The sequence below is a fragment of the Vigna angularis genome, chromosome 8 (assembly GCF_016808095.1).
Source record: "Vigna angularis cultivar LongXiaoDou No.4 chromosome 8, ASM1680809v1, whole genome shotgun sequence".
NCBI lineage: Eukaryota > Viridiplantae > Streptophyta > Magnoliopsida > Fabales > Fabaceae > Vigna > Vigna angularis.
In genome coordinates, this window is record NC_068977.1 from 7,322,361 (window position 1) to 7,347,943 (window position 25,583).

The 25,583-nt window shown below is 31.8% G+C and overlaps 1 non-coding gene and 1 pseudogene across 1 annotated transcript; both read right to left on the reverse strand.

Annotated features, from left to right (window-relative positions):
- Positions 1 to 2,577: 2,577 nt before the first annotated feature.
- TRNAI-AAU (transfer RNA isoleucine (anticodon AAU)) lies at positions 2,578 to 2,651 on the reverse strand. Its single transcript has one exon. It is a non-coding gene; the product is annotated as a tRNA-Ile (tRNA).
- A 1,895-nt stretch (positions 2,652 to 4,546) lies between these two features.
- On the reverse strand, positions 4,547 to 8,483 carry LOC108345223 (protein DOWNY MILDEW RESISTANCE 6-like; annotated as a pseudogene).
- Positions 8,484 to 25,583: the final 17,100 nt, after the last annotated feature.

Below are 25,583 nucleotides of genomic sequence, written 5' to 3' on the forward strand. Positions count from 1 at the left end.
TAAATACTCATACATATCTATTATTTATCGTAGATTTTATTTGTGAATATCTATCCTATACAAATATTTTTACGATTAATCTTCCATTAATGTGTCACATGTGCAATTAACGATCATTTGCACTAATCATAACTAAAAATCACAGTTTCCAAATTGAGATTCGAAAATCTTAAAAGAGCTTGTGGGCACACACACTTTATTTCTTTTACTTTTCGAAGGAAAAATTTAAGCGGATCTCTCGGTTTTGTGTTTGGATGAATGCAAAAAAGTAGAAAATGATTGCCATGTGAAAGTGATGTTTCAATCGCGGTTTGCAAGTTACAATTGCAATTAATTCCTTCTATTACTTTAGTTGTATCATACCATCTAATGAGTTTATCATTATATTGCCTTTACATTTTTGTATTATTTACACTTGTGGTGTATTGCTAAGGGTGTAGAATTAGTTAAAATTGTTCCCTACTTTCATAGGTTTCTAAAGAATTTGGTTCATTCAACATTTTTTAGGGTAGGAAATTAAACGTTAGCATGTGATTAGTGTTGGATTTGTAGTTTAGAAATGAACATAGTGTTCATTTAGTTTAGAATATAGTAAAATTGATTTCAAATTCATGTGATACTTTACTAAAGGTAATATGATTGAGTGACACAACTTTTTGTTAGTATTTAATATAGCTTTGTGTTGAAAACTTTAGGTCAATTACTATATAATAAAACCATTCAAAAACTTCATTGTATTTGCTATAATCATAATACCACTATTACATTATTAATGTTTTAATCAAATAAATCCAGAAAAGTTCATCACAAAATAAAAAAATTAAAATTGGTATAAACGAAAATAATCTTATATAATTTGGTTTATATGTTTATTGATTACGATTGAATGTGATTAAAAAATGAACTTAAATTTAAATTAACTCAAAAATACATGTGGCTTTATTTTATTAAAATTTGAACTATATTTAATATTATAAGTACTATGTCTTAGATAATTTCTTTTATGATTTTGTTTTGGGCAATTTGATAAGAAAGTTTGTTTGTCTAAATTATGTTTAGAGTTTTTATGGTTTATGATTTATGGTTTATGCTATATGCTATGATGGTAGGATGAACTTTAGTCAAATGAATTGTATTACTTTTGATTTAAAATATCAAAACATTTAATGTAGTACGATTTATATTTAGATTATTCTTAATAAAACAAAATATAATTCTAAAATGAATTAAGATTGCACTCTAAAAACATGTGGTTCAATTCTAAACTAAAAATCTAAATTGATTTTACATAATAAATTACATTTTTCACTCGTCAAAAATAGAAAAATTGAAGAGAAAAGAGAAAGAAGACACGGTAAATGAAAAAAAAAAGGTATAGAAACAAGGTCAACTAAAAAAAAAGTAAATTTACAATGATTATGCTCTGAACTCGCAAATTCACTTTCTCAGTTAACTTTTTATATTGAAAAAACTAACAAAGCTTCTCTGTCGGATGAAGGGTAACCACCATAGAGTGACCATTGCCAGCAAACTGTGTTGGAGTAAAATGGAATAATAATGGATATTATATATATATATATATATATATATATATATATATATATATATATATATATATATATATATATATATATATATATATATATATATATATATATATATATAGGTTAACCTCTTTTGTTGTTTGATAAGATTGAACTTTATTTTATTCTTTGTTTGCAACCCATTGATACAGCAAAACATGGAGGAAGACAGTGGTGTATCTTTAGGTATGATTGGTCAGCATCATAAGCACAGTAATAATCAATCACCATTTTCAATTCATTTTTAATTCCCATCTTATCATACTTTCATCATCTTCTTCATTTTTATACGAAAACTTTCATTTCCAAATCATCATCTATCAGTTTATATAGATTAGTAGTTTCCACCAACTTCTGATGCTTCTGCCTTTCATTTTATCTTATCAAAGCCATCATTTTCAACATTTTTGAGCTTTATTATTTGCCCCTTATGTGGGATTTCTTTGAATATAAGTAAGAAATGTTTTTTGAAATTTCTTTAATGGGGAATAGTTGTTTTCTGCAGCAAAGTTCTGAAAAAGAAAATTATAGTATTGTATCTGAATTTACTCTTAGTTATTTCCATTTGGCTTGATGAATGTTTTGCAGGTATGATTATCATTTTTCAAGTGATTGAGCTAAGAAAATCAATGAATGGAACTTATGTGTATCATAGTGAACATGTTTTTAATACAATAATTCTTATTACAGATTATAAACATTCACTGAAAGATTAAAAGAAAAAATTTAAACCAACTTGATTTCTCGCCAAGATCTGTGAAAAATGAAAACTCTGTAATTCAATAACTATGCCATTTTGGGGGCTCTCAGTCCATTTATAGTACACGCTATCTGGCCCAAAGTAGGAAATTGTTTTCGCACCAAGGTTTTTCAAGGCTTGGGAATGCAAATAGAAAGTCCACAAAATTCCTGAACTAATAGGCCCATAAAACACCGAAATTAAATGGCTCATTTTTTCTCACGTGAAATAAAAAATCACTTAAAAAAAATAAATTGGCCCATGCAGGTCTCGAACCTGCGACCTTCGCGTTATTAGCACGACGCTCTAACCAGCTGAGCTAATAGGCCATTTAATATTTTGACTGAGCTTTGAATTAATAATAAAAGAAAAAGAAGTGAGTCTTTTCTTCTTAACACAGGTTCTCTCTGTATAGAAATTAAAATTAAACACCAAAAGTATCTGCCTAATATATCCTGAGAAATTATATTTTTTCAACTTTAGTTTCTCACTCTGTTTTAACTTTTTTATATTCCATTTACGTTCCGTAATAGCATATTAAAAGCTAAAAAAACGTATTTTCAGCAAATATTTGGTTTATATATTAGTTTTGTTTTTTATTGGAGCAACTTTCCGCAATATGAGGGGTAATTCTGGAAATAAACTTTGCATCTTTTATGAGATATAATTTCTTATAAATAAAATCTCATTTTTAATTAACAATTTATTTACATTTTAATTTGGAATAAAATTAAACGATAACTATGCAAAAAAAAAAGAAAAATCTGAGTTGCTTAACCTTTTTACATCATAGTAATTTATGTACGAGTTACTTAATTGTAGTGTGTCATTGTGGGAGATTATAGTATAAGAATTGAATTTTTTTTAATAAATATATGATTATTAATTTTACATAAAATATTTTTAATCATGTATTTTAAGATTAATTAATAAAATATATATTTTATAAATGAAAAATCAAATGTTTTTTTTTGAGGTCGATATTAATCATAAATGCGATCTCACATGTCTTGGATTTTTCTTATAAATTATAACAAAAATTTAGGGTTTATGATAACGTAGTATGATTATTTTTTTTCAATAATATTTTAAATAAATCACTAAATCAAAATGAGATATTCTATTCACTAGTTATACTTTATAATAATAGTGGCATAAGAAATCTATTTTTTCAACTTGTTGAAAAATAAAAGAAAAAAAAAATTGTGTTGGGCTTTTGACCTCTATATCCAAAAAGTAAGTTGTAAAAAATTATAGGATTTGAGAGGAAATTAGAAAATATAAAATATAATATCAAAAAGTAGTTGCTGACTTGCAAACATCCAAGTTTGTACACCAATCTATATCACTTAAGCCTTTGATAGAGAGATTTGTAGAGGATCATGATAACACCTTATTGATAACGCACACACAAATCTAAATAAAGAAGAATTTGAAACGAAAGAAGAACCTTCTTGATTGAGACGAAGAGAGGAAATCATTCGGGTAGGTTGAGGTTTTGCATCCAACATCTTGAGCATGAGAAAGAAGATAACGAATAAGGATGACAAAAATATCTGTATCTATGAATATCTGCAAATAAAATCTGTGATAGATATTTGATATCCACAAGTATCTACTACTCACAGATAGTTGGTAGCGAATGTTTTAATACCCGTTTATAAACGAGTTAGATGTAATATTATACTATTCGTACTTGCAAATATCGATTATCTGAAAAAAAAGTTATATTTTATTAGGTTAAATTTAATTAAAATTTAAATTTAGTTCATATTTAATTTGATGTATATTATATTTTATATTTTTTATAATTTTATTTACATTTCATTTTAAAATATATCAAGTATCCAAACAAGTAACAAGTAACGAATTAAATATTTTGTTGCAGGTTGAACAGTAGGTACGCACTATTCTTGATCAACTTATTGATCTGGGATAGATAAAAATAGTCATTTGGAGTTCACAAAACTTCAATTCCAAGAAAGAAATGTAAAGGTTTGAAATCCTTACAAAATTCAGCTTAGGAGAGTAATTAAGGAGTTTATATAAGTAATAAAAGTGTCAATAATAAACAATTAGAACATATGCCACACGATTTGAAAATTCTTAAATTAGAAATGCTAGATTTTTGACAAAAGTAATTATAAACAAAAATCTCTTCATTAATAGATATAAGAAGTTATTTATTATTCCATATATGAGCGGATGCACCATAGGATTAAACTTTTCAAAACCAAATAGTTTCTATAAACATATGATACGTGCATGTAAGCATGCATATTTGAGTTATTGTAAATCTTCTTCAACCTTAGGACCCTTCTGAAAGAATTTTGCACGAAACTCTCTACAAGTGATGGATTTGTACAATGGTGGAGTATTGCTTCCTTTGAGCAAAGCTTGTGCTGGTTCTATATTGCTTTCAAATGATGGATACACGAAATATACAACACTTGTGCGTGCAATGCTCGAATTCGTCACAGCTCTGTGTTCTACACCAACAAGTCTTCCATTACTGATAATCTGCAATTAGAGTTAAAAAACATATTAATGGTCAAATTGACAATTAACTGAAGTAAGCATTCATAGTTTCTCATAAAAAGTGACATTGTACAACAACTCTAAAATTCACAATAACATGTTTAAATTCTCTCTTGGTGAGAATAAATATATATAACTCATTATATATTAGTGTTTTTTTACATGGTTATTTTTTAGCAAATAAATAATAATTTTGGCAAAAAAAAAACAGTTAAAAGAAAGAAATTAGCTGAAACCAATCAAATAATAAGGATTTTGTTAAGTAAATTTTTACAACTTTCTAATAAGATTTTGATGATGAAGTCAATTTCACTCAAATTAGTTGACACATTATTGATTGAACTAAAAAAACCCATCAAAACATTATTGAACAATTTATTTTTTTTATTATTGAACAACATCTTGATATGCAAAAAGATCAAAATGTCGTAGTAAACCATTATAAAAAAAAATAATGAAAAAATAATAAAAAATTGTTGTTGGTGAATTAACTTACTTTTTTTTCAGTTCAAATTCGTTTAACTTATAAATACAAACAATTAGGATTTAATTTAATTCACATTTACAAAAGTTATATTATTTTCTAGCCTAACCCAAACACAAAATCATAATAAATCGGATTAACTCAAATTACATGTCTTTATCATTTGCAGAAGACATTATGCTATCATTTGTAATATTTGTGTGTGACAACCAAGCAAAATGAGAGAAAATTAAGAACCTGCAAGAGTAGACCAATGTTAACCACAAAAGCATTGGGAATAGGGGCAACAGCAATCCATGTCCCATCCTTAAGGACCTGCAGTCCTTCAACCTCCTTATCTTGAAGCAGAATGGTGATAATTGTAGGGTCCTTGTGCTTAGCTAAACCCAATGTTAAAGTTGGTTGAGGGCAAGGAGGGTAGTGATGGGCAGCCAGTGATGGATTTTCACAGAGTCCACCACAGAAATATCTTGGCTCAAGCCCTAACCCCTCACACAGAATCTCCAAAATTTCAAGGGTAAGTCTGTTCATTTATTTCTCTGCTATATTTTCCAACAATCTCCCTAAAAGGTTCCAACATCAAACCTTTTGTTAGTTGGCTAATTAAATGCACAAGATCTCATTATTTCTTATTATAAATAAAAGATCAATTTTCTCACGCAACAAATTTACGAATAAAGTTTAAATTCATGGAACAAAATCCATACGTAAAGGTACCATAATTGCAGTTATCTGGAGAAAAAATTTCGTCGGTAATGTTAGATAAGAAAAAATTAGGGACAAAGCATAATATCCATGGCCAAGCAGCATTTATAATATTATGTATGGTATATTATTTAAGAAAATATAGAAAGATGTAAATTTTGTATTTTTTTAATCATATTATTAACAATTTAAGTTAAAATATTATAATATATTTATATCTTTCAAATAATATAATTTAAAAAATCGATCTCTTTAACTATTTTTTATTTCAATTTTTAAAAAAATGGACTAACAATTTAAAATAATAACTATATTTGTAGGCTAAGGATCACTTTGCCACCTCTAACGATGACATGTATAATGAATTGTGAAAAATTAAAGCACTTCCTAAGACAATATTTTTCTTGGAGAATTATCGTATTACAAAAGATAATTTAACTATAAATAGGAAGAATTATGGTAGGAAACAGCTCCTGTGTCATGTATAGGAAGTGATTTTTTTTTTTTTGAGAAGTAAGAATAAGAATTAAGTGTTAACTAGAGCTATTAAAACGGATCACCCGCCCCGATCCGGCCCGATCCACCACGGGTTGCTCACTTAGTGAGTCAACTCAACCCGGCTCTTTTATTAGCGAGTCAGAAAAATTCGAATCCGGTCCGACCCAACACGGGTTGGCTCACTGGCTCACTCAATTACAATTTTTTTAAATAAAAAAATTATAAACTTTCTATAATTTAAATCTAAACAAATTTCACTCTCGTGTTTAATTAATTTTTAAATTAAAATAAGAAACTTAAATAACTTTTTCAAGCAAAAAATAATAATAAATATTTTTTTATAAAATTAAAATTAAATTTTAATAAAATAAAATTAGGTAGGTGGGTCAACCCGGCCCACCACGGGTTCAACCCGTATGAGCCGGGTTGAAATCTGACCCACATAAAAAAATTCAATTTTTTCAAACTCAATCTGGCTCAAACCATTGGTGGGCCGGATTGGCCCGCGATTGTGACCCATTTTGACAACTCTAATATTAACTTTTAAACTTTTTATTGTAAATATGAGTTAAGACACCCGTATACTCTATTTATATATATATATATATATATATATATATATTCTTTAACTCATCAAAAAGTGTTATTAATGTTTTTTTATATAAATTAGAAAATAAAATACATAAAATATTGTTGTGATTATAAAGGATTATTGCCTTAAACTGTCTAATAACTTCATTATATGTTTTTATGTGCTTTAACTCCCCCAAAACCTTTTAAAACAAGATTGATGACGATCCACTTACTTCTATAAAAGCAAAGAAATCAAAACAAATCAAACTACTTTCATTGAAAAAGTATATATTTAAATTTGATATGATGTCATACAGAGTATAAAGATTACGAATTTTTTCAAATTATAATGCCACGATAGTGATCGATCCATAAAGAAATGTGTTATTGAAGTTGACCTCTATACATGTCTACGTAATCTTGAAAATAGTAATAATAGTGTTCCATAACTCATTTAAAATGACGTTTATAATAAATATAAGAAAATTAATTACTTTATCATGTCCAACAAAAATATCATAGGTGGATGACTAAATTGATATTAAAAATAAATTATGATGAAAACGCAACAATAATTTGAAATAAATGAAAAACTATACTGAAAAAAAAATGCAAAATAAACTTCACCTGTAGTTAGATGGTTTCTCAGGCCAATACTGAATGTTTTCGCCAGAAGGAGGACAAGGATGGATCAGTGAATCCTTCCAATAATGAGTGGCATTTTTCTTCTAATTCTCACCACTTGTGTAAATCTTGCAGTTTCCATTTGGGTCCTTCGAGCATTGATTTATCTTCTCTTTTGGAGGCATGGCATGGAATTCTTTAAAAATGTTCAGTGTTTCGTCCATCAAATGATGGGAAACTCCATGGTTGATGACCTATATATTTAGTTCCTCTTAATAATATAAGAATGAATTTAATTGAATAAAAATGAGAAACTTATAAATAAATTTTCATGTTTGTGAAAGAAAGAGAAGTGAAGAAAGTTGTGGTGAGACTGAAATTAATGAACCTGGAAGGAGCCATATTCCTGAGAGGCTTTGAGAATTTGTTGTGTGAGATGAGCGCGATCACGTTCTCCAAGATCAATAACTGGTATGGGCTCATGCAAAGAACTAACGACCTTTCCAGGTCTGTTTTCTGGTAATTGAACGTAGGATGGGGGCACTGTGGAATGAACATCGTACCAGCTTGACAAAAGCATCTCATCCTCCATGCCGACTCAAATCTCTAACTACACTTTCAATTCTTGTTTCTTCGGATAAAAATAGGATGAGTTTCATATGCTGTCTCACTGTTCTTGTACAGTTAACTTGCAAATCTGGCACACAAGCGATGTGATCCATGTAACTAACAATGTGTTCCTTTTCTCTCATTTTTCTTTATTTTTGCAAATTATAAGAGCTGGGTTGGAAATTTATCGTCGGTGAATTTATAATATATAATTAAGTGTAAATTGAGATTTATTATTGAATAAAAATAAAATAAATTTATAATATATAAATAAGTATAAGTTTTGTTTTATAAGTTAATTTTGTGTAATTGAATTAAATTTTATTTTCGTTTCTTAAATTATGTTAGCATCATTTTCATGTTCTTATTTTATTAATTTGAGTCAATCAATTGATACATATCCAAGAGCCTACTGTAAAAATTAATTAATTTAGATCGAAAGGATTCAATTTTCTTGAGGAGATTCAACTATTAATTTGCATTTTTATTGGCAAACCTTAATTAAAATAAAACTCTTTTTGCTTCTTAAACATTTTTGTCTTAAACCATGGGGATTCACTTCTCTTAAACTCATCAATTGAACCCCATTCCCTAAACATATATGTAGCAAGAATCCTTGCAATCGTTGATCCAATTCACCTATCTTGTATGATACTTCATCCTCCACAACATATAATAAAAAATCTTATGATATTGAACCATACATCTTCTCAAAACCTACTTAAAAAGTTAAATATTATTTGACTTGTCATTTTACATTATCCACCACTTCATTAGTAATTTCAATAAATTTCTATAAACTAATATGTTCCATGTTAATAAAGTCAGTTTAAAATATATAATTAAATACAAACTTCATTTTATAAATTAGTTTTGTAAGATTGAATTGGATTAAAATTTATTTTTAAATATAATATATTTTTTGTTTCAAAAATAAGTTAAATTAATTTTCAAATTATTTAAAATTCATTTCCACTTCTTTTATTTAAATAGTTTTATTTTCAAATTTTATATTTAGACATAAAAAAAAAATTTGGAATCACCTCCTAACACGATCTAACTTGATAAGAATCAAATTATTGATGCTTTGATACTTTAGATAACTTTGATATATCAAATTTAATTTAGTTGGAGCATTAATTGAAAAAATATTTATAAAATAATACGTTTTTAATTTGGATTAAAAATATTATGTGGTAAATATGAACACATCTTTTGTATGGTATGAAGTAGAAGAATGGACTTATCTTGTTTAAGGTTGTCATTTCGCGGTTTTAACAAAATTACTTACGAAAATTAAGCCTTACTTTATTTTCTTATATTTGTTCAAATTTAATGAATAGCATCATTATATATTCTTCATTTTTAAATGAACTTGGTGATTAGCACTCAAGCAAACAATGTGTACTATAAAGTTTGATATTATTGATGGAAAGAGACCATTCCTTATTTATTCTGAATATTAGGTTGTCTTAAGCATGCAGAGCTTAATACAATGTATCTTGATCAATTTAAGGAAATTGACCCATCAAAGTCTAGAAGAAAATTATATTGAGCCCACAAGTTAAGTTATTGTAAATAACTCACAGTACCACTAAAAGAACATTCATATTTTTTTAATTTTGGTTGTTGACGTAGATTAGGGGAAAAGTAAGACTATGGACAACAATATCACGTGATGATTCAGTGGTATGGTTGCATTTGAAATTTAACACTCCACTATCAATTAATGTTCTGCACAAGTGGAACCGAGTTATATTTTTTTATATAAAATTTTTGGGTTTGGTATTTTAATATGAAAAAAAATAGTTTCAAGAACTCTTGCATTAAATGGATCGGTTTTATAACTTATATAGAAATTAACTCGACTAATCTACATTGAACCGATCAGAATTATTCATATCAAATGCATTAACTCTCACATAGGATTATAAAATCGATTAACAGAATAATTAGAAAAACAAATGATGTTGCACCGCTTTACAAAAGAATCTCAATGTTGAGTAATTGATGGAATGTGGAATGTTTGTCTAGGTGATTAAGAGTATATGTAGAATTTAACACAAATCATCTGATAATTGTGGTTAAGAAGTAATTGAACTATAATTAAATCGGTAGTGAGTAAAAATTTATTCCAATTTATATAAATAGATGTCCGTGTGAAATAGTTAGAATAATTTATTGTTACATTTAATATTGGAGTGGCGAAACCACTTATAACCGAACCATTTTTACAGGTGTCATCAAACAGTTGTGAACCCAATGACAACTAGATCAAAGGAGAGCAGAGGATTTAATAAGTAAAGAAAGAAAAAAATTGAAAATTGAATCACTTTAAAATCATTCGTACTCAACCGTTTTAACAGAAACATTAAAAATAAATAAGCTCAATTTTCATAAATATTATAATTATTAATAAAATTAATAAATACTTTATATTTGTTGTAAGAACCTGAAAATAGAGTAAAGGGTGCCTTAAGTTAAAGGAAACAAGCTTTATATGAGCTTTTAAAATCTCCTGATCCATTAACTCAAGCACACTGTTCTTTCTCTAAAACTCAAACTCACATTTTTTTTGTCTTCTCTTTTCAATCTCCTTTCACTAAGCCAATAGATTTTGTTTTAGGTATTGCTCAAACGTCTGCGGCATAGAGGGCTTCAAAACCATCCGATCAGTTTTGGGTTCTTAGTTGGTAAGTCCCTCAATGCAAGCTCATCTTTGTTCTTGAACCTAACACATGCAATCTGTTATTTGCATGTTACTTGTGCTTTCATTTTCTTCAATTTTCCACTTCATTTTAGCTCTAAGAGCTGTTTTCTACCATCAATGTGGTAGTTTGTAGGGTTTGGTCGGGTCCTTGTTGTGTGAGGCACTGTTAGAGCATTTTAGGGGGCTGTATTGCTCAACTCCAATGTAAGGGGAGCTAGAATACTTCTTTAAATTGCTTGCATGAAGTGTATGTATATTGGATTCTGAATTGGTGCACTGTTTGGAGTTGTATTTTGCGTTTTGAGTATGTTGTATTGTATGTGTTGATATGTGAAATCCATGAAACTGTGTTGAGTTGTTTGGAATTGATTTGGATGGGTTTGAATTGCTATAATTGACCAATTGGAAGTGATTTAAGTGTGAAATCTAGTATATTTTTGGTTGGATAGAAATTTCGGTCTCTCAGGTAGCGTTCGGTCTCTTAAGTAGTGTTCGGTCTTAGGTAGTGTTCGGTCTCTTAAGTAGCGTTCGATCTCAGGTAGCGTTCGGTCTCTCAGGTAGCGTTCGGTCTTAGGTAGCATTCGGTCTTGATAGTGCTCTGTCTTAGGTAGCGTTCGGTCTCTCTTAGTGAGCGGTCCTGAATAGTGTTCGACCACTTCTTCAGTCTTATCTTTTATGGACCGTTCGGTCCTGTCCTTTGGGAGGTGAGATACCGTTCGGTCTCTACCATTCACGAGTTGTTCGGTCTTGCTCATTATGTGTTGATGTTTTCTGTTCGGCCTATATTCCTATTTATTCCAGTATGCTATTTTACTTAATTGTTCCAGTTGCTTTAAGGGCTTATGTGTGCATTATCATGTTGGTGTTAAAGTGGAAAGTATTAGTATTGGACGTAATTCCATGATCCTCAAGGGGGGATACATGGTGGTGCCCTTTCAGTGTGTTTAGAATGATTTGCATGGTAGCTCAGTCTTGGGGGTTTTCCTGACGCTCCAATGGTCTTTCATTCTCAAGTAGAGAGGATTGATCCATGTGGTGAGAAGTAGCAGGAGGTCCTAGTCTTGGGTGCTTCCAGTATGGCCCAAGGTGAGTGATAACGGACTAACCTCGTGAGTGTGGTAGGGTGAAATCCATTGACAATGGCTTTGCAAAGCAGTAGAGGCCACCACGAGTGCATAACCCACCATAGCTCGACAATCATTCTAAGTCTGGACGAGTCAAGTTTAAGTGCAACAAGTCATGTTTATATAGTATAGTGTATCGGTCTTTACTTGCATGTTGCCTTTGACTGCTATAACATGATTTTTATATCTAGCTCACCCTTGATTTTGTGTTTGTGTTTTGCTTGGATATGTTTTTCTTTTGCAATGATCATTCACTTGGATGTGAGTAGAGACAGATGAGGTGCCTCTGGAGCAGGCTTTGGAGGATGACGGTGTTGCTGCTTAGTTTAGTTAGGACCCTTAGTTGTCCTTACTATTTTGAAATACTCTAGTATGTTTAAGTTTTAAATTCTGACTCATTTCAGAATGACTGTAAGCTTAACAAACTTTATTTACAGTCTATTCTAACTGTTCTCTTTTATTTAAATATGAACTTACTATGTTATATGCTTCTATACGTAACATCCAAAAAGATAAAAACACAAACACAAAAACTTAATTCTCCAATGTTATTATATGCCAACTTATTTTAAAATATATATAAATATTAAAATATTTACATTTATCTTATAAATAATATATATATATATATATATATATATATATATATATATATTATCTTATTATTATTTTATTTTTAAATAAGGTTAAAGGGATAAAGAAAATTTAAGAAAATTTTAATGAAATATTAAGGTGTTTCGATATTTCTCAAATAGTGCATTAAATAAATTTTGTATTAACTTTATTAATTAAAAATTCTTTTTATGATTGTTACTTTAATTATACATTTTGAGATTTCAAAAATATTAAGATGATGAAAAAGAATATTTTAAGTATTATTTTTATGGAACGAAAAGTATTCAAGACTTTATATTTTTAAATAATAATAAAAAGTAGACTCCTAAATCTAAAGTACAATATTAGTGAGGGGAATTAGATGCCGTTTTGTGTCAATCGATGGGATTCTAATTGACAAGTTAGTTGTTAAAAAAATTTGTAATTACATTCAATTGCAAGATAAAATAATAGTTGTTTAAGAATGGTAGAATGAGTAATGCATCTTATCTATTGCCTCACAGTGGAGTTATGCATTGTTGGAATATTGACTAATGGAGGTTAAAGTAGAGTTAACATATGGTATGAGGAGTCTCTTGCATCTCTACTTCCATTATATGAAACGTAGAAACTTACTTGCACAAAATTAATAGAACAAATAAGTTCTCAATTTGTACGAATCATTAATAAAATCATAAGTATAAATATGTTTAAGACATTCTTAATTTCATATCATTTGAATGTGATGCAGTTAAAGGGTATATTCGTTTATTGTTAATATGATGCAAGTATCTTTAGTTGAATAGGTTATTCGAGACTCATTTATTTTTTATGGTTGTGATGATATATTAATGACGGTCATACAAAGATCAAAACACCCAAGGTGCATAATGGTTGTGGTGATGGTTGAAGCTTTTGTGATTAATTTAGTGCACTACCATGGAGGAGTAATGTGAAGTCTGGTAGACATAATGTCTTGTAAAAGATGGAGATACAACTTTGTAGATAAACTAAATCAGATTTAACAATTTTTAAAGAAGAGTTTGAATTCCTTGCTCGTTCTCAATAACATACTCAAGTGACTTAAAGTTGTTTGAGTGAGCGTTAAAGAGAGTTGTGTTGTTGCATATGTAACTGTTGGAAACTTTCATGGACTAGAGATAAGGTCAATTTAGAGTGTATATGTGAGTGCAAATCTCCACTTTAAAGTTGGTTTTGTGGGGTTTAATTAAGCTTAAAGTCCACTTCTTAACATGGTTTCAAAGCCATGAATTAGAGTTTATCCTAGTGAGATTTTTGTTTGTTGGGCATATCATTCCACTGTTATCGGACCACCCACTGATGTCTAGTCTCACGCACGAGATGCATGTATCTTGGCATGAGTAGGGTGTTGAAAGTCTCACATCGACTAGAGATAAGACCAATTTATAGAACATATGTGGGTGCAAACCTCATCTTACAAATTGGTTTTGCGGGTTTAAGTGAGACTTTTAGTTCACTTTTTTAACGGTAGCAAACTATTATAAGTTATATATGTTAAATGGTTAAGATGAATGATTAACCATTCATAGTGTCCCTTGAGTCAGCAATGTGGGTCGATTCTCCCATTTTTATCCTTCATCTTATTTAAAGCCCAAATGACCTAGGAATGGTTACTGCATAAGACTTACAATTTAACAGGCCTCACTAATCCCACATAATTGCAAGTTAATGGGTTTCCAAGCTAGCCTACATGAATTAAAAAAATGGAAAACGAAAATCTAAATATCCTTTTGTAGTATTTTAATTCCAAAGATGATAATCGTATAAAAATAGTTATTTATTGTAAGCATAACAATTATAAAAATAAAAACTTAAAGACTAAAAAGTTATTATTTACACAAGCAAATAAGGAATCATTCTAACAAAAATAGTTTAGTTGTTGACATAATCAAGGTTGAAGAAGAAATTCTTACCGACACAATGAGACAATAATGTTTTTAGAGTTATACTTTTATTGTTTTTATTTATATTTTTCAACCTAACACATTAAATATTATTGAGAAAGCTTCATATTAAACATTTTACTCATGTAACTGTAGGTGATGTAAATTATGCTTTCATTTATGTTTTATGATATTACAATAATTATATTTAAGCAATAATTTTATTTTATTTGCTACATTGAAAAATTGATATGGAACTAGGAAAATTAAGAGAATATGAATTTGTTATGCCTCCATATTTGAAAATACATATTTAATAATGATTACAAATATAAATGACTCATAAAGACATATGTATATTTAACTCTATAATAAGATGGATTGGTTTTTAATATATTTTTATTTTTTAACTATGTTATTTATGTAACTAATTTGTTTGTCATTGTATATTAGAAATTAATTATTGTTATACCAAGATATTATGTTGTGGTGTAGTTTTGTTTACTCTTGTAAAAACCTACCTTAAAAATAAAAAACTTAGGTTTAATGTCTCGGTAGGTCCCTATTTTCGGCGTGAATCTCAAATAGGTTCCTTTTCTTTTCGGCGTCTCAATTGGATCCTTATTTTTGTAAAATTTGAGCAAATAGGGGTCTGCCATCAAATTGAATAAACAGTATTACGTGGCATGCTGACGGTGTAGTTTTAATTTACGTGGCATTAAAAACGTGTGTGAATTATATTTTTTTAATTTTTGAGATTCTACGCTCCATTCCCAATTCCTTCACTCAGTCCTTCTGGCCGCACCCTTTCAACGCCGATTCCGTGACCTCTTTTTTCGTCGATTTCACCGGCTACGTCTCCAAGGCCGCGCAAGCGTCCAGGTGGAGAAGAGCACGAACTAGATCGAAATGGGTTCTTTATGTCGGTGATTATGGTGCTAAAGGGGATGGTCTTCACAATGACACTGAGGTAATTGCTTCCTTCTATTTGTGTAACTTCACAATGACCGATTTGCTTAATAATGTTTATTTAGATGATTCTTTTGCTTGAAACTGTTTATCGTAGATTTCATAACAGCCCATGAAATGTATGATAATTTGTCTGAAAGGACTGGGTAGGATTAGGAATGTCCCCATGACTTTGTCTATTTATTTATCTTTTTAGGCCTTCCTGGAAGCTTGGGGAATCGCATGTTCTCTCGCTGGATTTATAAATCTTGTTTTTCCATCTGGGAAACTTTTCTTATCTATCCAGTGGACATTGGTGGACCTTGTCGATCTAAGATTATTTTGACGGTAAGCTCACAGAGTCAAATCTCTCACATGTTGACAAATTCTGCTGGCAAGCTCACGGTTCTGCTCGGGGTTTCTTGTATCCTCCTACTTGTTTCTCAATCAGTGATGATTTCATTAGACAAAATATCTTCGTAGAGTCAAACCATACTATTCATTCCGTTTGAATTGAAAGTATATAGATTAAAGGTATTTCTTTGTACAATAAAATGAGTACGCGAGTTCCTCGGTAATTATTTTGTACTCTATTGTTTAAGGGGAAGGTAGATACTTGTGATCCATTTTGAAGGTTTTGAAGTCCATATTTATGTTCAGACGAAGGTAGATATGTTCAGATTTTTGAAAGACATCATAAAATCAGTGAATTATCATTAGTAGCAAGCATATCACATGCCACTTTACATATTTCCAACTCAATATTCACATTTTAAAACTGGTTCATAATTTAAAAATAATAGAATAAGCATAGCCAAAAATATTATATTATTGAACAAAATGATTTAGTTTAACTATTTTGAAACCATTTTCTATAGGGGGAAGACATATCCATATTATGTCCAATGGGTCTTGAATATCAAAAGATACATGCTTGTCCTAATGATTGTGTTTTGTACACAAAGGAGTTTGCTTCGTTAAAGTATTGTCCAACATGTGGTTTATCCCGTTTTAAAAAGAAATCTGACAGAGTCACTGGTAATGAAGGTAATGATGGTGCACCTGCTAAGGTGATGTGGTATTTGCCTATAATACCTAGGTTCAAACGTATGTTCTCCAAAAATGACTTTGAATTTGATGTTCACCTTCAACTTTTATGATAAATATAGTCATATTAATTATACTTTGTGTTTTCAATTTGTACAGAGTTATTGGTAAATCTCGTGGTCAACTGGTTCAAATTTTGTATCCAAAGGTTGTAAGTCATTTATAGTTTCTAATTCATTTTCTATGTTATTGAATGATCTAAATTCTTAACTATTTAGTTTGTGATTTTAGTGTAACCAGCAGCTAGATTCATGGGAATGCGGCTTCTATGTGATGTGTTGGATTAAGACCATCATTCGAGTTGTCATTACAGATGATTGGAATGAGGTAATGATGTATACCTTCAATACATTACAAATCAAATTCATCTTCAACATATATGAAACCATAATGAATCTTTCTTGAATTTTGCAGCGCTTCAAGAGTACATCGCCTATTCCAGAGGACACAATTAAACAGATAAGGCAGGAGTGGATCGCTTATCTTCTGCAAAGATGAAGTTAGGAATAGTTTTATTTCTTGTTGAACATTATTTAGTTTTAGTTTAAGTTTTATGTTGATAGTTTTGGTAGTGGATTGAACTCCACATTAAGTAGAACTTTGTTTATATGAAACGCATATTTATATTATTGTAAAATTGTTCTAGGACATTTTTCTGCTTTTCAGGTGTGGTTTTATTGGAAAAATAAATCAATTTTTTAAAAAAAATGCCCAGTAGACGTCGGTTAGTGCACAGTCGGACGTCTATAGACGTCCGGCAGTGCACAAACGGACGTCCAACCCCCCAGCCCCTACCACTAATGATTCAGCCAAGTAGACGTCCGGGGGCGAAGCGCCGGACGTCTATATGGACGTCCGAGGGTTCACAGCGGACGTCTATATAGATGTCCGGCCTGACACAGCGGACGTCTATATAGACGTCCGGCCTGACACAACGGACGTCTACATAGACGTCAGGCCTGACACAACGGACGTCTACATAGACATCGGGGGAACGTCGGACGTCAAAAGGCCCAAAGAACGGACGTCTGTCAACACCCAATTTCGTTCGGATGACTAAATAATATAGGTCTCTCTTATTTTATGTTTTTTTTATATAATTTTAATTCTGTTTTTGTTATTATTTATTTTTTTTTATTGATTTGATTTTCTATATGAGTATTTTAAAAAAAAGAAAGCAAAAAAAAAAAAAAAGAAGAAGAAGAAGAACGACACGTCCTTGATCACGTACACTCACATCCAATTCCCAAAAAGAAAAAAAGAAAATCGTTCCTCCTTCACGCACGGACACAGACACTGCCCTTTTGCCTCTCCACCACTCCTCTGCCCTTTTGTCTCAGGAAGAGGGGATCTCTTTGCCAACGAGGCAAAAGCATGTAAAAGAAAATCAGACCAATTGGGGTCATCCTTTTAACCGATCCTTTTCATGCCCACTACCTCTTCCAAACTAAACCCTGGGCCAAAAAAAAAACTGGGGCAGCTTTGTAGATCTCACCACGCATCTTCGCCCTGAAATTTATCAACCCATAATTTCAAGACTGGGGCAGCTTTGCGAATCTCACTTGAACTTTTCACCCGAATTTTCAAAGATCCATACCCTATGCTGGGGCAACTTTCGGGATATCCCGTTTCACTTTGACATTCACATACCACATCTTCGGCAAGGAGTGTATGAGGAATGATGTGCCCACGTGGTTGTCCTAGTCTTCTTCAAACCATCCTAAACATCTATCATTTTTCTCACTTGCCAGTAAATTCAAGCATGCGTGCATTGATGTCACAAAAGAAAAAGTCAAAATGTAATCATATCAAACATTAGACCTCGAATGTATGACATTTCTCACTTTCACAAAACATTGAAAATAAAGATCAGTTTGATGATGATTGCAAGTAAGATGAATGACTCAAGCAAAAAAAAAAAGAGCGAAACACAAAACAAAGCAAATGTTTTCCATATGTGTGCATTCATCCATCAAAAGAAAATCTTTTGGATCGAAACCCTCTTCATTGATATGAATGGTTGTCGAATCCTTCTTCAAAAATACAAAAAGAATAACATTATGGTTTTCTCTTTCAAGTCATGTTGTTTCATGGTGATCATGTTTTTTCTCTCATTTTGGGGTTTTAACATTCACATCCTTATACCCTGTTCACCGCTTGTAAGTTAGGGTTTCAACATTCTACCATGGTCTTTACACCTTATTTCTCTTATCCTCATATCAGGATCCCTTGCTTTGGGAATGGTCACTGAAGCCTTTTCATAGATCAAATTTCTGTCAAAAAAAAAAAAAAAAAAACTATTTCACAAAACTACAAGTTTCAAGAATTTCCAAATCCAAAAGCCCAGTTTTCACACTGGCCCCAAAGTCCAGTTTTCACACTGGCCCCCATAAGCCCAGTTTCGCCTGGCACCCTAAACTCAAGTTTTTCTTTTTGTAACGGCCCTCTGCTTGGCAATGGTCGGATTTAAATTTCTGTTCTGTGAGTTTGGCCCTCTGCGAGGCAATGGTCAAATCCAGGTTTTAGTTTTTTGTAACGGCCCTCTGCTTGGCAATGGTCGGATTTAAATTTCTGTTCTGTGAGTTTGGCCCTCTGCGAGGCAATGGTCAAATCCAGGTTTTAGTTTTTTGTAACGGCCCTCTGCTTGGCAATGGTCAGATTTAAATTTCTGTTCTGTGAGTTTGGCCCTCTGCGAGGCAATGGTCAAATCCAGGTTTTAGTTTTCTGTTATCGGCCCTCTGCATGGCAATGGTCGGATTTAAATTTCTGTTCTGTGAGTTTGGCCCTCTGCGAGGCAATGGTCAAATCCAGGTTTTAGTTTTCTGTTATCGGCCCTCTGCATGGCAATGGTCGGATTTAAATTTCTGTTCTGTGAGTTTGGCCCTCTGCGAGGCAATGGTCAAATCCAGGTTTTAGTTTTCTGTTATCGGCCCTCTGCATGGCAATGGTCGGATTTAAATTTCTGTTCTGTGAGTTTGGCCCTCTGCGAGGCAATGGTCAAATCCAGGTTTTAGTTTTCTGTTATCGGCCCTCTGCATGGCAATGGTCGGATTTAAATTTTTGTTCTGTGAGTTTGGCCCTCTGCGAGGCAATGGTCAAATCCAAGTTTTAGTTTTCTGTTATCGGTCCTCTGCATGGCAATGGTCGGATTTAAATTTCTGTTCTGTGAGTTTGACCCTCTGCTACGCAATGGTCGAACCCTCTGTGTTGCACCAAAACACTTTTCTTTGAATTCAATTATTGTATCTGCTTAGATAAGTTTTCTATTCTTCAATCTTTCTCTTTTGGAAATCCAGACGAAATTAGTGTTTCTTTCTTTACTTAGCTTTTACTCTGATAATACAAAAATATCAACTTTTCATATTATCCAGTAATAGCTAAGTAAAGAGGGGCAGCTGTCAACACCCAATTTCGTTCGGATGACTAAATAATATAGGTCTCTCTTATTTTATGTTTTTTTTATATAATTTTAATTCTGTTTTTGTTATTATTTATTTTTTTTTATTGATTTGATTTTCTATATGAGTATTTTAAAAAAAAGAAAGAAAAAAAAAAAAAAAAAGAAGAAGAAGAACGACACGTCCTTGATCACGTACACTCACATCCAATTCCCAAAAAGAAAAAAAGAAAATCGTTCCTCCTTCACGCACGGACACAGACATTGCCCTTTTGCCTCTCCACCACTCCTCTGCTCCTCTGACCGGTAACCACATTTTTCCTTTCACTCCCCATTCCCCAACTCCATTACCTCCAATACCCATCACCTTCATCCCAGGCCTCAGTGGAGCAACACCTCTATTCTTTTCACACAGCGTCTTCATTATCACCCCTCATAATTCCTCACCAAACCAGATTCAATCTCCAGAATCACTGCCCATTTAAATTTATCTGGCATCAAACATCACCCGCTAACTTCATCTTTAACCTCCATTTTATCTATTGCTTTTCTTTAAAAAGCATTACGCAGAACCCCAACCTTCATCGCCCATTCTTACCATTTTTTCAATCACCAAGCCAAACTCTCACAGGGGAAACCCACTCACTCACCGGATGGCCTCCGCCTAATCCCTCTCCATTCTCTGTCAACACCGAGAACCCCTATTCATCTACAACAAAAAGAAAGGCCAACCACAAGGAGGAGCTCCAGGAGGCACATAACGGCACACACTGTCACTTTCTTTCGGGCGTGAAGTGCGTGGGAGTTTTGTTCTCAAGTTCACTGGCTACCCCGTCGCCGACGACTACTACCAGCGTTGTATCACATCGTTGTCGGATACCGCTGCTCGCACCGCGCCGTTCGTCTATCGTTTATTCGGTTGGGTCGCCACTGCGTAGCTTCATTTCTTCGGTCTCTCCACACTCATCACCATTGCACCAACCCAATCTCAACACCCGAAGAACAGAGAAAAACTCACTCATTTTCCTAGTCTCTGCCCACGCAGCTGCGAAGATGAAGAGACGTGCAAGTGTTTCGTTTTGGGGCTGGTTGGGCTGGTTGGCAACGTGAACAATCTGTGCGAGGAGAAGAAGCAGGCTGACATAAGGTTTGGACGCTAATGGCTCACTGCCTGGTCCGTCCTAATTGTTAGCATTTGTTTTTGGGTTTCTTTTTATGTTATTTATGCAGGTGTATGGATCTGAGGTTGGCCTACACTTTGTTCACGGAGGCTAGTGATTTGGTGTGACGGTATGAAGGCTGAGGAAGAGGATGCCTCTGACTCATGAGAGAAGAAGGAGATTTCCACAAATGAAGAGAAAAAAGGAAACTAGGGTTTCTGCTTTGAAAGAAATTGGGCCTGGGCCAAACTTTTCCTCAATATCGGTTCTAATCTATATATCTTTGGTTTTATTAGATTTGTTTTTTTATGTTTTTATTTTACTTTATGCAACCATATATGTATTTTGCGATTGTTTTTGCTTTGATTTTATTTTTTTTCACTGTAATTATTTGTCACACGTACACTTTTCTTGCACAGTTTATTTTACTATTATATTAGTATGTTTTCACATTCATTTATTTTTTTTTTATACTTATTTGCCATACTTACGTAACTATTACTTTTACCTTATATTTTATAATTTCATTTTAAATACTTATGTAAATAATATTGTCATTTTTATAAATAGGTATGTAAATAATATCGTTGTTTCATTTCAAATGCTTAGTAAATATTATTCTTATTTTATATTAAATCCTTACGTAACTATTATTACTATTTTTATAATCTATTTTAAATATTTTTGTAAATACTATTTTTATATTAATAAAAATTACAAAAATCTGTTTCAAAGGTTAAGCACACGTGTGATCGCTCGCATCGTCCTTGTGCTAAAAAACCTTTTCTTTTTTCTTAAATAAAAATTACAAAAAGTATGTTTCAAAGGTTAAGCACACGTGTGATCGCTCGCATCGTCCTTGTGCTAAAAACCTTTCCTCTTTCTTAAATAAAAATTACAAAAATCTGTTTCAAAGGTTAAGCACACGTGTGATCGCTCGCATCGTCCTTGTGCTAAAAAACCTTTTCTTTTTCTTAAATAAAAATTACAAAAAGTATGTTTCAAAGGTTAAGCACACGTGTGATCGCTCGCATCGTCCTTGTGCTAAAAACCTTTTCTTTTTCTTAAATAAAAATTACAAAAATTTGTTTCAAAGGTTAAGCACACGTGTGATCGCTGCTAAAAAACCTTTTCTTTTTCTTAAATAAAAATTACAAAAAGTATGTTTCAAAGGTTAAGCACACGTGTGATCGCTCGCATCATCCTTGTGCTAAAAACTTTTCCTCTTTCTTAAATAAAAATTACAAAAATCTGTTTCAAAGGTTAAGCACACGTGTGATCGCTCGCATCGTCCTTGTGCTAAAAAACCTTTTCTTTTTCTTAAATAAAAATTACAAAAAGTATGTTTCAAAGGTTAAGCACACGTGTGATCGCTCGCATCGTCCTTGTGCTAAAAACCTTTTCTTTTTCTTAAATAAAAATTACAAAAATCTGTTTCAAAGGTTAAGCACACATGTGATCGCTCGCATCGTCCTTGTGCTAAAAAACCTTTTCTTTTTCTTAAATAAAAATTACAAAAAGTATGTTTCAAAACGTGTGATCGCTCGCATCGTTCTTGTGCTAAAAACCTTTTCTTTTTCTTAAATAAAAATTACAAAAAATATGTTTCAAAGGTTAAGCACACGTGTGATCGCTCGCATCGTCCTTGTGCTAAAAATCTTTTCTCTTTCTTAAATAAAAATACCAAAAAATATAAAATCTACAAAAACTATAAATATTAATACTTTCAAACGAACAAACCATATTGCTGGCTAGAACTACGTTACCCTTGATTCTTCACCAAAAATGGAGATACGTAGGAGCAAGGTCAGTCCTTGTCAGGTTCATTTCCCAAAAATACAAAATCATTTCCAAACAAATTTCTCAAACAGTTTCAGAAAGAACTACGTAACCCTGATTTCTCATTTTGAATGAGAATACGTAGGAGCAAGGTCAATCCTTGTCGGGCCCACAAAACTAAAAAATATATTTTGTTTATTTAGAATTTTATTTTAGGGACAGTTAAACATTTTGAAAACCACATCATATTCGCGTATTTAGTTAAAGGTACTGCTTTTGGGCAGGCGCTGTAGGGTGCTAACACCTTCCCTACGCGTAACCGACTCCCGAACCTAGAATCTGGTTTTCGCGGACTGTGTCTTATTATTTTATGGTTTTTCCGTAGTTTTCCATAATAAACTATGGTGGCGACTCCAAATCTCTTTTCCAAACCTGTTTCTTTTTGGATCGTCGTCCCGTCGCGATTCCGGTTGCGACAACGTCTATAGCCATTTCTGCACTAGTGGTTGTAATTAAAAGTATGGTTGTTGGAACTTTTACTACCTAATTATTATAACTTTAACAGTTTAATTCATTAAACTTAAACTTAAACTAATTTAAGCATCAAAGTATTTTAGTAGGTATACCTAATTGATTGAAGAATAAATTATTTGAGCAGAAAGAGAACAAATCTCCTAGTAAGCGACAAGGAAATTGTGTTAAGTGAACATTCGACCTTATACTCGAAACATTTTGGCACCATAGGATTGAACGAAAATTTTTGAAGCCCACATGATAACTATTAGGAATATGGTGAGCAATGTTGCAGTAGAGGAAGTCGTTGACAATCACATGGATCCAATGGAGATGATGTGAAGAATGCAGAGATAGATAGACAATATGAAGAACAAATCATAAGACCAGGTGGAAAAGGAAGTTGTATAGGCACCAAGCCAAAGCAGAAGAAAAAAAGAGATTTGTTGTTTGTTCAATGTGGTCCTCATTTTTTTGCGTGTTCAATTATGTCCCTGTTTTGCTAAATTTGTTTCAATTTAGTCTTTTTGCATGATGTCGTTTAAATTGTTAACGGAAAAGCATACAAGGTGACACTGTTTGCAGGACATATGTGTTGCGTTTGCTTATGTGACCCGTCAGTAGGAAATGCTCGACTAAGAATCTTGGCTAGTAAAGAAAAAGCTCGACTATGAAGCTTAGCCAGTAGAGGAAAAGCTCGACTGAGAAGCTCGACTAGTAGAGGAGAAGTTTGGTTGAGAAACTTCAACGGTGCACATCCTCTCATTCTAAACTTAGATTCTCTTCATTTTACTATGTAACTGCCAACGAATGCATCTCCAACACTACTAGCAATGTTGACCATTGTTGAGGCTTCATCAGTGTCGCCTATCACCATTTGCCCCAACCTCCTTCAACTTCTGTTTTCACAAAATCTCATGAGATCACTCAATTGCCGTTACAACAGTGACTCATCTCTTCATCTCTCATTTTTCCGTATTACAATCACCAATAATCACAAACAATAACAAAAACTAAAATTGAATAGGAAAGAAGGAATAGGTTAAATGAGATAAAAAATGTGAAACGCGATGGCGATAACAAGGTAAAGGGCTTCACTATTACAACCATGGATTTGGAAGATTGAAACCCTCGCTTAGGATAAGGAAGAAAGAGAAAGCATTAGACAACATTTGTGATAGTTGTAGTTGCAAGGGTCTCAATAGCTCTAACAACAACGAAGTGGTGGTGATCCGACGACGAATGAGCGACGATTCTTACTTGATAACAGAGTGCGACAAGGGATCCTAGTGCCATTGGTAGTGTGCTTCACAAAAGAAGGTGACAAACTACTAACTTGCTGGCTTATAAGCTTCTTAGTTGAAGTTCTCCTTTCTTTATTTGGTTTCTCAGTTTATCTTCTCCTTATTTGTCGAGTTTCTCAATCGTAAGCTAAATAATTCTTTATAATTTATTACTAAACAAAATTGGTACCTTTTTATTAAGTATTAGATATATTATTTTTATCTTATTTTTATCTTTAATTAGTTTCTTATTATTTTTATTTGTATTTTTAGTTTAATTCATATTTTTTTTATTATAAATAGAAGACATGTATATATACATAATTTTTTTACTGCATTCTAACATTTGGTTAAATTGTATTCTCTTCTTTTGTCATTAATTTTACATCAATTATTCAGAATTATTTATCAGTTATAAAACCAGTGTATATCTAACCAATTTAATAGCAACCATGTAAAATAAACGACTTATATTTTTGTGTAAGATATTAAATCCAAATGACAGATTCAGAGAATCCAAAAAAAACTAAAATATAAGGGTGATAACATAACATGTGACACATTTTCGAAAATGAGAAAGCAAAAGGAGGCAATTGTTTTTGGAAAACAAAAATAAATATTACGTAGACTCAAAATATTTTATATTTATATTATAATTTTGACTCTCCCTATTAATGATGGTGTTTATAT